At 45.6% G+C, this 12,580-nt stretch overlaps 1 protein-coding gene across 2 annotated transcripts in view; it reads left to right on the top strand.

The window, feature by feature from the left end:
• Positions 1–12,580, top strand: part of CYP27C1 (cytochrome P450 family 27 subfamily C member 1) — a 111,523-nt gene that overhangs the window by 32,065 nt on the left and 66,878 nt on the right. Inside the window, exon 1 of one of the 2 annotated variants that reach the window (XM_069616793.1) lies at positions 3,562–3,580. The exons of the other annotated variant lie outside the window; for it this stretch is intronic. The gene's annotated coding sequence lies outside the window, so the exon portion shown is untranslated. Of the gene's footprint in view, positions 1–3,561; positions 3,581–12,580 lie in introns of those variants that run through there. 2 annotated transcript variants of the gene reach the window in all.

Genomic DNA, 12,580 nt, shown 5'->3' with positions numbered 1-12,580 from the left:
CATAGTGTTTGGCGATATGGCCCAAGGGAGTGTCGAGTGTGTTGCTAATACAAAAGGTCGGGTCATCATTGTCCAGCTTTCAATCCGCATGGCCGGAATTCAGCATGATGGGAGCGGCACCTCCGCCACAGGGATTAGGACGTGAAGTACACTGCGCCAGCGGTAGAAGTGTCCCGCACAAAGTAGTGGCTGGGAAGATGGTAGGCGGGAGCATAGTGCAGCATGTAACAAGGTGTCGCAGCTGGGGCAAGTGACTAGTAACTAAGGCTCCTATTACAACTTTACACTTGCCACAGGGGCATGAACGGACACATCCTCTGTATAAACTGGTGAATATGGGGGTAAAAAGTGGAGGAATGGTAAACAGATACAAATAAAAGTAGTGGAACACCGCTCCCGACCGTTCTCCACCAGAAGTGATAAAGGGGGCAATTGGAGAAGTGGTGCATAAGGCTTCCCACCCCCATTTTTGTTAGCTTTGAGGAGTTTTTTGAAATGCAAGAAAGTGGACATGAATTTGACATTTATATGATTTTCTTGTTGCGGGAAACTGATGTTCTGGTATAGGTGAAATTCACACAATGAAATGTAATCTTGCCAATGTACTGAAGATGACCTCGCCGAGATAGTCACATAGAAACGGCATTTGCCCCTCTTTCCTTTGAAGTTCCAAGCTGACTCTCAGAAACCATCCTCCAGTGTTGTTACAAAACTAGGGCATCAATTGAAGACAAAAGTAGAGGCAGAAAATAGAAAAGCGCCAGTTGACTTGGTGTGCAAGTGACATGGCAAGCAAGCAATTAACCCAAATGTCTGATTGCAGTTCACATATAGTCAATACGTCTGGGCCCATTGGCAGCGCAAGCAGGTTGGGCTGCTCTTGTAGGTTGTCTTGCACAGCCTTGGAGTCAAGATCTCGTATCAGATGAAATTCAGATGCTCAGGTACAATATGAGTATATCCTTAGGACAGGTGTACATTATCATTTGACATGTCTTGCCAGTGCATACATTGGCATTGGTATTTATATGCCCTTGATGTCTTCATTATGGGCTGCTTCTAAAACGGGGACCCCTGGTGAAGTGCCATTAGGCAGCCCTCTACCATTGCAATTGGGCGAAGGCAAACTTGTTTCCCACCACAAGGCCGATTTTGGAAACATTCTAACCAATAAATAACTTTAAATGTATGTTTGTAATTTGCTTTCCGCTATTAGATTTACTCGTTAGGCATAGCACTGGCTCCGCATTGTTGGGCTGGGGGACGGTCAAGTGAAGTGGACTGCTCGTCTCTTTTATAATTAACTCGCTGCCTAGCATCTTCAGAGCTACAAATTAGGATATTTGTTGTCTCTCTGCTAAAAGCTGCCTCGCTTGGAATTAAAATTATCAGATGAGGCACATGCGCTGGATGCGTACAGTGGAGGTGCCACTGATGCACCAAAGACACGTCTAAGGCAAGCTTGTCTACGCTCGTTCATATATAAGGACATACCCGACCTGCCACTCTTCTTTCTCTGATCCTACTACTGACCTGATCAAATAGTACAATGCTCTGCCCAGAAATTACTGATCTTAAATTATCAGATAATGTAATTGCGAGTTTGGTCAATCTGAATATCAGGAAGACTAGTTGGATACAAGTGCCGATCTCCATTGCTTATAGAGCGTTCTCCCCTCGCGATGCTTCCATGACAACAAACCGTCCCACTATACCAAATAAAATGATCATTCAGTCTTTATTACTCAGACATTTCTTCTTGCGCAATTGCTCTTTCTTCAGTTAAGAATAAGGAGCATATTTTATGATTTCTTAACTGAATCTTCTCCTAATCTGGTGTTCCTTATAATTACTTGGCTGTCTGATAAGTGCTATATCGTGTTCAAAGCTATGATTCCAGCCAACTACTGGATTCTCCATATTCACAGCACTTCTGGACAGAGTGGGGGGGGGGGGTTGCATTCATCTTCACAGCTGCATTTCACATTAAAATGATTGGGTTCCCCCCCCAAACCCTTCCATGAATCTTGCCTCTACCAATGTGCATGGTCTCCCTCCATGAATTCATACTTTCTACTAAGTTACTGAGCCCCAGGCACCAATTCTAGGTCCATAAAACCCCTAATGGATGTTGTTGCCAAAATCTTGATTAGGTCCCCAAAGTCACCCAATAATATCCCGTGCAAGTAAATATAGCAAGTGACACAAACCCCTCTAGGTAAGATTTTGGGGAGGTGCTCCTGCCGAGAACTTTTGAAAAAATCGGTACAAATGGTGAATTTTACATTTCTTTCTCTATAAAGATTTAAATATAAAAACTGGCAAATATGATTTGTTAGGAGTGAGGAATAACCTAATGGAAGATCGATCCAAAACTATTTCTGGATTTCAGTCACTGTACTTAGGCTGTTAATGCCTTGGTTATCTCGTATCTATGCTATCCAAGTGGCATTTATCTAGGGGACCATAAACACTTAATGCAAAATCTTCAAAGCGTCCTGAATAATGCGGCAAGGCTAATGACTCAGCATTACCATTACATCTCAGCTTTGCTGAAGCATCTTTTCTGGCTCCCGCTGCAGAATCGTGTCAAGTTTAAGATATATCCTAAATGAGCCTGTCCACAGTACAGGCCCTTCCTTTCTTAACTCCAGGCTTATTCTTTACCAACCGATAAAACCCCTTAAATCTAGCACGCAAAATCGGCTTGTCGTCCACTGTTTCAAGCTCGCTACAATGGCTGGATGTTCTTTTTTTTATTCCAATCCCCTTAAGAAATATTGTTTCTCCCACCTTATTCAGAAAGGACTTAAAAACATGGCTTTTCACCTATGAAGCCGAAAATCTGTCCTCCTGTCTCTGCTCGATTATTTTCTGCTTCCAACTGCACTCATAGCGCCATGAAACCACAACGCTGGGAATAGCGAATGCTACAAGCTTTGTTAACATTAACAATAACAGTTAACAATATTTGGTGTTGTTAAGCTAAACATGGCACGTTCAGCTGCCTCTCTGCTGATGGCACCGGAGGTAGACACTTGGAATGCAATTACTGTCCCAATGGCCCTGGTTTAAACCCTTAGAACACAGGCTCCGGTGATCTGCCCAGGATTTGGGGTTAGGTGTTTTCACGATTTTGTAGGCATGGAGCCTACATTTGGAGGGCAATCATACCAAAGGTTCTAGTTTTGGAGGAAAACACAAGTTTTTCTAAAACTGGGCTGTCCTATAAAGGGCAGGCTGATGCACATGTAAACATATCACAGGGCTCACTCTGGCCCAGCCATGACTTCATTGCATTCTCACACCTGGCAATCCTCATCTTTGTACTAAAGCATGAACTTTTGCTCCAAGCCCCTCAAACCTCACTCTTGAAGAGTCTTGGTACCTGAGATATTGGCACTCCTGCACTGCAGAAGTGCACAATGCCACAATCTGGGGGGCAAGAATGCTTTCTCCCTCTTCTCCTAGCACAGAATACAGTGGGGGAGGGATTGCGGGGGCGGGATTTGGTATTTAGGATCGAAACGTGGCGTTCTCCTCTGAAGAAGAGCATGGGAGTCGGCCCACCAGCTGCAGTGTAAATGCGTGTGTGGTGTAGACAGCCTCTCCTGTGGTGTCCCTCCCTGGCTGTCTGAACAATGATGTCAGCGAGTGTGTGTGTGATCTAGTATGTGGAATGCTTCCCACCCTTTGTGTTCTATTGGTGAATGTCCTGACCCAGGTGTTCCATCAGTGACGGTTGGAAGCTGCCTGAGTGGTAGGCACCGGTTGGGCTCCCTTTCTCTGCACCTCCTATACTTACCAAATAAAGAAGGCGTACCTGAACCTACAGACCCCCACGTCCTTCATGGGTGAAGTCACCTTCAATCCAGTCCTAAGAGCAGGCAAGATGGCTGCCAAAGCCCGGACTCTTGCCCAACACTGCAGATAATGCACTCTTTCACTCCACAGTTACTTGTGTTTCTTTCCCTATGTTGTCGTCTAAGACTGACACAGAACTGTGAATGATCTGCGTTTTAACATCCCAGCCTAGTTGTTCTGCTTGAAAGGGCGCCTGTTTCAGTGCCCCTGTTATTGCAGCCTCACTCAGGGGAGCGGCCACAGGCCGCCAGTCCTGTAACATAATATTCGTCTCCATAGCAACATGGTGTGACGGAGGGAGCTGCGGCTGGTGGGGGCAGGAAGACAAACTGTTTACAATTAAATGCTCCCGTCATGGTAATATGTAACGGGGATTAGGGGGGTAGATGCCAAACTGCGTTGGAGGATTCCGTCTGGCTAAGGTGTTCGGAGGCCCAAAAGCATATATAACATTCTAGACAGACGAATGCGTTTTAAACAATGTATCTTGGGCCTTTTTGGCTCACTAAATAAAGGTGGCATCAGCATAAAGCTGTCAGTTGGCAGTGCATGGGACGGCAGGGGTCCCAAGCGTAGTTTCCAGGCCTTTTTAAAAGAGGGACTCATTTATTGTCGCTTTCTATTATCAGTGTAAATCAATTGTGCGCTCCGTTTGTGTCTCAACTTTTGACCCGCGGAGTGTTGTGGTTGGCACTTTCATTCCCCTCTAAATATACGTGCGCGACGTGACGTCTTCTTAACTCATATTTTTATAGGCAAAGAGGGCTAAACTCCATCCTTGCTGCACAATATCTTTCGGCCAGTCCATACAATTCCATTGGAATATGTTCTTCGGTTTGCTTTTATTTTCACAATAAATTGATAAATTCGTGCACTTAAATTTTTGTAAAAATGAACGTTCACAAGAAATGCAGTATTTCAGGTTAGAGTTGGTTAACCACATGTGAGACTGCAGCGGTTTGTGTGCATTGTCACTGTGTGTTGACTGGTTTCAGCTTGACTGTGGATGTTTCGTTATTCGTATGGTGCCATTAAAACTATCCTACCAGATAGGCACTTGACTTCTGCCGGCGCCAAACGAATTGCTCTGTGTCTCAGTAGTGAGACCGTGGAGGACTGTTGCAGTTAGGGACGTTTCCTCTGGCTCCTTTGCAAAGGAGCCCCAGAGGCGTTCCTTAGGGGGCTAAGGGGCTATTGGTTCTAGCCCCGGATAGAAGCTCATGGGTTACAGCCAAAAGACTAGCTGGCCCTGAGTCCCGATAGTCCCAACATTAGCATAGCCTCAGATCTTTTCCAGACCTAGCAACACCCCTGAGCCCCACCATTCAATTCCTAGGAGTTAAAAACCCACATGGGGTGAGGGTCCGGGGGTTAAAGGTGTGTAAGAAGGTGGCCGAAATTGAGGTCACTTGATAGTCACATGACTGCTAAGGAATAATCCATGCCTAAACCAACCGTTTTGGCTTTTGTGTAGGCATGCGATAGCGATAGGCTACAAGACGGCAACAGTTGGAAAATAGTGTGAGCGTGAACAGCTGGCTTGGCAAATGCCTATCTAATGGTATGCATAAGCTAGCTAAAAAAGTTGACTTTGCCGGTGCTTTTAAAAAAAAACTTTGGTGCAATGGACAGATACCACAACACGGATTCTGCATGTAAATCAAATGGCTGAAGATACACTTAGTGAAGACATTTTTATTAAACCAGTAGCCAGGGATGTTGCTAACTTCTGGAAAAGATATGGGGCTACGATAATGTCAGGACTGTCGGGACTCGGAGCTAGCAAGCCTTTTGGTTGTAGCTCCTGAGCATCTATCCGGGGCTACAACCAAAAGATCCGGAGCTATAGCCCACTCAGCCCCCCCAGCACACGCCTCTGCCAGTAGCACATTTACAGTTGCAATTAAGCCATTAACTCTCAAGAGATTGCTTAGGAGTCGCATAGACAAGCAGTATACAGCACCCAGTTTGATGTTACTGCTTGAGTGAGCTATACTCAAAGAGATCCCAGGAGGACGTGAGGGAGAAGTAGGTAGTATGTGGAATGACCACAGGGTTTAGTATGGCCATGGCCAAATAACACCCACAAGCTGTGTCCCTCCTCACATCTAGTCTCCCTCCTATCCGTACTTCAATGCAATAGTGTTGCTCATGGCTTGTGCTAAAGTGCCACCTATCAGCTAAAATTGTAAAACAAGTTAAAGAAGACACGGTCAACCCTGAAATAGTAAGTTAATTTATATTTCAATCACATTCAATCTAAATATACACTTTCTAAAGCGTGTTCTGCTTCATCACATAGTCAGACTGTCTCTTTTATATAACAATTCTCTCAAAATACTTGATTTTTCACATGCATTCATGTAACATATACAAAGCAGCGAGTTGTAAGTCCCTTGAAGACAGTAAATTAAACACACTATGAAAGCAAAAAGATATGTTGGCCGACAGGTGTTTCACACTTAAGTCTAAATGTGACTCCTAGTGCACGTTTTCAAGGCCTTATGAGTTTCCATTCACAACGTCACATTGCACAATACATTCGTAATCCCGCTTCCTGATCTCCATGTTTTACTGGGCTGTCTCCAACGTGTGCTTGGGTTACTCATTTGTAAAACATCCATTGATTATGCCTCGACGCTGTGTATCCCCAATCCTGTTGCTGCAGTGTATCCCCACTCCTGTTGATGCTGTGTATCCCCAGTCGTGTTGATGCTTTGTATCCCCAGTCCTGTTGCTGCAGTGTATCCCCAATCCTGTTGATGCAGTGTATCCCCACTCCTGTTGACGATGTGTATCCCCACTCCTCTTGATGCTGTGTATCCCCACTCCTCTTGATGCTGTGTATCCCCACTCCTCTTTATGCTGTGTATCCCCAATCCTGTTGATGCTGTGTATTCCTAGATTTGAATGTTTTATAGTAAGCACAATAGCTCATAAACGCTGTAAGGTAGGTGGCATGATTGTGTCAGCGTTTGCCCCGTCTCCTTTTACTCAGTGTTTTCTTAAGTTTCATGTGAAGTAATATTCTTTCAGGTAGAGTACATGGGGTTAGAACAGCTGCTATACACATCCTAAAAAAAACTAGTTTGTGGAGCGCAGGCACGTAAAACACCTGAAAATCACCTGGTCAGTCACAGCAGGAAACTTAACATAATGTTTAGCTCAAGATCTTAGATATATGATAGGTTATTTATAACGCGCTTAATACCCAGAGGTTTCTAAGCACGGACCCGGGGATCAAACCTGTGCTGCTCTGTGTCGTCTTGCTTCGAGGCGAGCACGTTGCCACTGAACTATCCTGCCAAGAATTAGGGAATCAAAACTGCTGGGATAGAATCCTTGGTTCGGAATGGCATCAGCAAGGTGATCATTGGTAGCGTCACCTCCAGGCAATGGCATCTGCCTGGTTGTCCAGACTTCTACGGGCACTTTCCTAGAGGCTGGGGGGTCCTCTAATTTTGATATCAAACCCATGGATCCAGATTGGTTTGCCACTTGGCACCAACACCTTCTCTATTAATGACTCCAGTTATGTTAACTTCAGTTTGAGGACCGTCTCCTATATGAAAGGAAGCTCCCTGCACTAAAAGTGTTTAAATCTCCCAACAAATCACCCTCCATCCGATGGACTCCGTACTTCTACCATCTGACATTGTATTTTCTTTCCGGTGCGATGCTTACCAAGGCTTCCTTCGGCGATATAGAGCTGCAGCCGCCTTGAGAGCTTCATGCATTCGTCTTTCACACACTTCATTACAACACACCAAAGAGCAGTGCACAGGACCATCTGTACTCTGCCCTCTTAGTTTGCTTTCCCCTCCATCTTCGGCCCTTTAGCACTCTGAGGTTATCAAAAGGAGGGATGCATGCAATGAATAGTGACTTGCATTGCATGAGGCAGATGCCGGAAGGAAACACTCCGCGTCATGAGCTCTCAGCACCCAAACCTACAGGTCCCAGATGTGCGCACTTTTGGGTCCAGACCTAATTCCCAAGGCACCCACCCAGTTTAAGGGCCATCTGGGTTAAAACTGTCCTCTTGACTACTGCTGCTTCTTTGCCCAGCCAACCCCGGGCATATCCCCATTCTTACTTACACGCCGGCTCTACTTCCTCTTAGCTCAGTGACTTGCCCTCATAGGTCCCCACACTTTCTTATGCGCTCTCTGACATAGTTTTAAGCACCCCCTTTAAGGTCAGTGACTTTAGGCCGTGTGAAGTGTAACTCTCTGCTACCACATGGCACTACCTCCCTGTTGATTTTATCCTCTCAGGGCTCTGTTTGACTTACACAATGTACCACACAACCTGAACCCACAATCACCCTTCTCCAAAAGTTTACTTATTCACTGTACAATAATAACTCACAGCGAGCATTGGTGCATATGTTGCAGCATCTCTTTAAAAGCCCTAGAGGTCTATTATAAGTGTGATCATTTGGAATGCCTCAGCAACCCAGGGGCTGCATTTACACCAGACTACAGAGGGCGCTGCTTCGGTTCCTTACATCACACTTTAAAATCATGATAAGTTATCAGTCTCCAACCTCACCGAAGTCACTGGAGTTGATAGCCCCACTTTACCGCGCTGTTTGCATGTGCTGTACAAAATGCAGGATTAGGTTGCTGTATTGCAGCGCATGTCCCCTTTTTTCCTAGACGCTGGGTCTCAGTCTTCGAGTGAAGTGAACTGATCTATGCGGGAACCCTGAGTGGGCTGATGACAAGGATCCCGGCAGGTGCGTTCCCTACCCTTCCCTAGAGCTAGGGAGAAACCTGAATGCTGCCTGGCTCTTCTGGTTATCGCTTAAGGCCTCTTAGTGCCTTTATTGGGGCCTCCAGAGGAATGGCCGGTTGGATGAGGTAGAAGCTGTAGCTCTTGACTGCCTAAGTGGCACAACCCTTAGGCAGCATGGGAATGTGACATTTTGACATTTCCACATGCCCCTAATTGGGGAAAAGAAGGATCCGGGTGCAGAGGTGGCATTTCAGGGGCAGGTCGGCCTTTGAATCTCCTGCCCCAAAATCCCTAATGTGTCACAAAGCATTACCTTTATATCTTAAACACCGCCCAGAACATTCAAGTCCATGACAGACTCACTCAAACGTGACGCAGCAATGCCGTAATGTTTACTCTTCATCACATCTTAAAATGGGACATAGGAAGTTCTACAGCATTGTACTCCTATAACCTCAAAGTTCCGTTTGCAACAGATAATTTAATTCCCTAGAAGGTTTTGTGGTAGGCCAGAATCAGGAGATTGACAAGCAAGAATGATTTTCAAAAGGTTAATTTCCTCTTCCGCTTCAAAAAGAACTAAAATCAGTGATGATAAGCCCTACTCTATGCATAAAATGGAACAAGGGGTGCTCGTAAGTGTGTCAAGATAGTGAAACATAGAGGAAGTCCTCTCCAGCAATCCTAATCTGATGTACTTTCTCTCCCAATTGCCCAAGAAAATATAAAACAACCAAGGCATACTTTGGTCCTTGCCCAAGGGAAAGGGATGGATGCTGGCTTCTTACCTCCCACCCTTGTGTCTCTTTACCATAGGCCCTCGCCTACATTCACAGTCCAAAACATAGTTTGTGTATGGCTGGTATGCCGTCCTGGCGTTCCAACCGGGTCTCTCTTAATCTCCTTTAAATATGTGTGTCTGACAGTGCTTCTCCTTTTGGGGAGACCTTTGTATCTCCCCCTTGCCCACTCTGGGGTTCTTTCAGTCTCTACCTCTCCTCCTCTGGGGCTTGCTCTTGCTGATCCTCAGTTCTTTTGCCCACTCTGGGCTTCTCTTTGTCTTGATTCCCCTCTCCCGGGCTTCATGCTATTTTTCTTCCCCCTCTGGGGCTTTTGAGCCTTTTCCTCTCACCAGGGCTTCTCTCAGTTTCAATCCCCACTCGGTTTATCTGTTCTTTCCCCACCACAGGGTTTCTCTCCTTTCAGTTTCTTTCCCCTCTATGGGGCTTCTCCTTCTCACCTTCTCACTCCCCACTCTGGAGTGTTCTCAGTCTCTCCCCACTCTGGGACCCTTCTCCTTTGTACTCCCCACTCTGGGGTGTTCTCAGACTCTCTCTACTCTGGGGCTCTTCTCCTTACACCCCTTTAGGGGATGTTCATATTCTTTGTGTTCCATGCCTTTCCCATTCTCACTCCCCTTCTCTGGGGTACTTCCTCTTGGTCCAGTTTGCGTTCTTTTCTCTCTTTTTCCCCACTCTGAGGCTGCTTCCTCTGGTCTTGCCACTCGCCTTCCATTCCTCGGAAGCCAACGTGGAACTGTATCTGATGAGCAAGCAGTGCTCCCTGGAAGGCTATGTATTTGTATTTTATTTATTTATAAAGCGCACCAGGCCCAAAGGCATCCGGGCGCATCACTTACAACAGGGAATGAGCAGACCGGAGCATTACATGATTTACAAAGTTACAAAGAAGATTATTATATACATACAAATAAAGTACAGGATAGTTAGTTACATATTTACAGAGGGGTGAGGCAATCAGTAGTCGCATAAGTGGGAGCTAGTGAACGGTCAGGGGCAAATCTTGGACAGATAGCCGGGTTTTGGCCATGTTTTTGAAGGTCTAGAAAGATGGTTCAGCTCTTAGTAGGTTGGGAAGCGATTTCCACAGTTTTGCTGCCAAGACTGGGAAGCTCGTCCCACCAGATCTTTGAAGGTTGAAGCGGGGTATGGATAGGCAATTCGTCTGGGCGCTTCTGAGGGGTCTTTTGGAAGTGTGAATGGAGAATCTGTTGGCCAGGTAGCTTGGTGGTTGATTCAAGAGGCATTTGTGTGTGAGAGTAAGTGTTTTCAGGGATATTCTTTGCGTTACTGAGAGCCAGCGTATACTTCGTCTAGTCTCCGAGATGTGCTGGTTCCTAGGGATGTTTAATGCAGCTCTAATGTCATTGTTTTGGATAATTTGTAGCTTATTGATATTGCAAATGTTAGTGCCAAGATAAAGGGTGTTGCAGTAATCGATTTTAGAAACACCAGGGTCCTAGCTAGTGTAGTACAGTTGGCTGAGGATAGAAAAGGTCGACTGCCTGTGATGAGATTACAAGTGTTGGTCGACTGCCTCCCGTCTTACCTCTGAGCTGCTTACGCCACTTCTCAAGTGGACTCAGCGCCAGTGGGGCGTATCCTGCTGGCTTATGATGGCCCAGTGCGGGATCTTGAGGGCAGTTCCTCCTTTCTCACACGTCTTAGTGCCTGCATGCCCCATAAACGTGTTAGTCTCTGGGGAGAAGGGATGGTGACTTAAGTCTCTCTCTCTGGGGTTTCCTGCCACTTAAGAGGGAGTCCCCTCCAGAGGAATCCCACTTATCCTGTCCTCTAGCAGGTGTTAAGCTTAGTGGGCTCACCTCAATAGTCCCAAAGAGGGTGGCTCCCTCTTGGGAGAGTTGACAAAATCCCTGGATTCGTTGCATCTTCTGAATTCCATCAAATGTAACACTTTATACAAAATATATTAGGTGAAGGGTGAAAAACATAACACAGCCTTTTTAGGCACAAGGGTCAAATAAAATGCAAGAAATTAGTTACAATCATTATAGATCCTTTTTACTAATTGTTACTATGGTTCACATTAAAACAAAAAAAGAGATCTATGTAAGGTGGATCTACACACTTTCTGAACCTAACCCTCCTAGCTGAAATGCTAGCAATGTGTGACCTCAGTTTCTTTTTCATTATTTAGATCTTTGCAACATGTTTCATAGACTCATTTCAATACAGTATATTTAGGATGTATATGAAAAATGGTATACTACCTACATGTAAGCAGTTACGTTCAGACTCCACTCCACTATCGGCAAAGCTAACCGACAAGGCTAAGGAAGGGTAGCAAGTTAACGCAACAAAACACGTTTTAGAAGACCACAAGAAAAAGTGAGTCCCAACTCTGTACATTTTCAACAGATGTCATGGTCTTCTCCACGTCTTTCCGTCAATCAGGCAGGTTTTAAGTAGGCCCTGTTTAGGGTCTTGATTTGCGTTGCACATATTCCCCAGTCGAGTAATCAATGTTTGACATTACTTTAACAGATCTTCTCAGTATCTGTACTAGCTGTGTTTCCAACTCATTGACCCATTTCTTGCCTGACCCGAATGAGGTTTCAGACATTTTCAGTCTTAGAGGCAAAGTGATCACAGGGCCTACAATTGTTTTCAAAAGACATGCGATTTTAATAGACCCAGATAATTATTTGCTGAATTATACGTAAGCAATATCACCCTAGCAGGGGGGGGCATTAGCGGGCCAGGCAATGTCACGGGCCAGGTAAAAGCATGAGCGAAGCAAGGGCTTTACCATTATCCTGGGGCATTTGCCAGATCTGGTAATGCTCCCTCTGCAAGGGTAATATTGCTATTATCCTACATGATGTACCTCATACTAATAGATTGTTTAAAAATAAAAAGGTGGCCACAATGGATCCGGAGAAGGGACTACATAGTTCCTTTTCCCTTTCCATTATAGTCATTGGCGAGGCTGCAGGGACGCACCAGGACCACTGCGGTTCCCGGCGTTGGCTAGGGACCAGGCTGTGGATGGTAAGTGGGGCGGGGATGGAAAGTGACAAAATATGTGGAAAAGGGGGTGGGAGGGAAGGGGAAGCAGGGATGCGGACGGGGGGGCAGCACTTACCTGAGATCATTGCGGAGGAAGATGGCGGCCTCCCCCTAGGAGGAGATACGGACAGCGGTATTACCATGTG

Source organism: Ambystoma mexicanum, chromosome 9, assembly GCF_040938575.1.
Source record: "Ambystoma mexicanum isolate Mex_15411 chromosome 9, UKY_AmexF1_1, whole genome shotgun sequence".
In the NCBI taxonomy this organism is placed as follows: Eukaryota; Metazoa; Chordata; class Amphibia; order Caudata; family Ambystomatidae; genus Ambystoma; species Ambystoma mexicanum.
Note: the sequence above shows the minus strand (reverse complement) of the source record. Positions and strands in the feature narration are given on the sequence as shown.